Genomic DNA, 889 nt, shown 5'->3' on the forward strand with positions numbered 1-889 from the left:
GCAGAAGCGTCTCAACGGCCCCGAATCGCAACCGCCGCTGCCGCTGCCGCCGCCGTCGCTGCGCTGCTCCCGCGCGGCTCCCGCTCGGCGCCCGCTAGCGCTGGGACGGGACCAACTGCTCGCCGTGGGAGGGGGGATAATACAGCACCCTCCTAGGGTGTGTGGCTCCGAAGTGGAGGTTCTGAAGACCCTTCATCCGCTAATTTGGTTTTGCCTAACAAATGCACCCAGATGGAGAGAGAGACGCATGCAGAAAAAAATGGACTGGGCGAAAATAGCTCGGCCGGCTGAGGCTCCCCCCTGTGGTTTGAGGAGTGGTCGGACCCGGCCCGCCCCTGCTGGCTGCTCTGCGTGTGTGTATTTGTATGTGTACTGTATGTAAAAGGCGGGGAGGGAGGAAACGATTGTTGTGAACGGGGTTTGGGGGCGGGTATCCGGGCCTCTAGCTCTTGGCTGCATGTTGGGGAGAAACTGGCAACCTTAGCTGCATGTTCTTGCATCGTTTCCCAGGGTGGGGAGACCTTAATGCTGCTTTTGCGCAGTTTGCATCATCCAGAGAAGAGCTGTACAAAAACCCATAGATAAAATTGGAGCATGAGGTGGTTGCAGGGTGTGCAGTTTGTAGGCCTCTTGCACGTCGCTGAATGGGCCTTGCAATCTCATTTTCCTTGAAATTGTAATATGAGCAAGGCCCATTTCAATTCTTTAACACTTTAAGTATCAAGGAAACTGCAATTTTAACAAATGCAAAATATGAAGAGTGGAAAAACAATGATAGGAAAGCGTAAGACTTTTAGATAAGATGCACGTTTAGGCCTAAACTAAATATTAGCTGCATCTAAATTTTATTACCCTAGTTAGCTGGTAGGTGGTACAGTGTAGAAGTGTT

The sequence above is a fragment of the Galeopterus variegatus genome, unplaced genomic scaffold, assembly GCF_000696425.1.
Source record: "Galeopterus variegatus unplaced genomic scaffold, G_variegatus-3.0.2 Scaffold3624, whole genome shotgun sequence".
Classification (NCBI taxonomy): domain Eukaryota; kingdom Metazoa; phylum Chordata; class Mammalia; order Dermoptera; family Cynocephalidae; genus Galeopterus; species Galeopterus variegatus.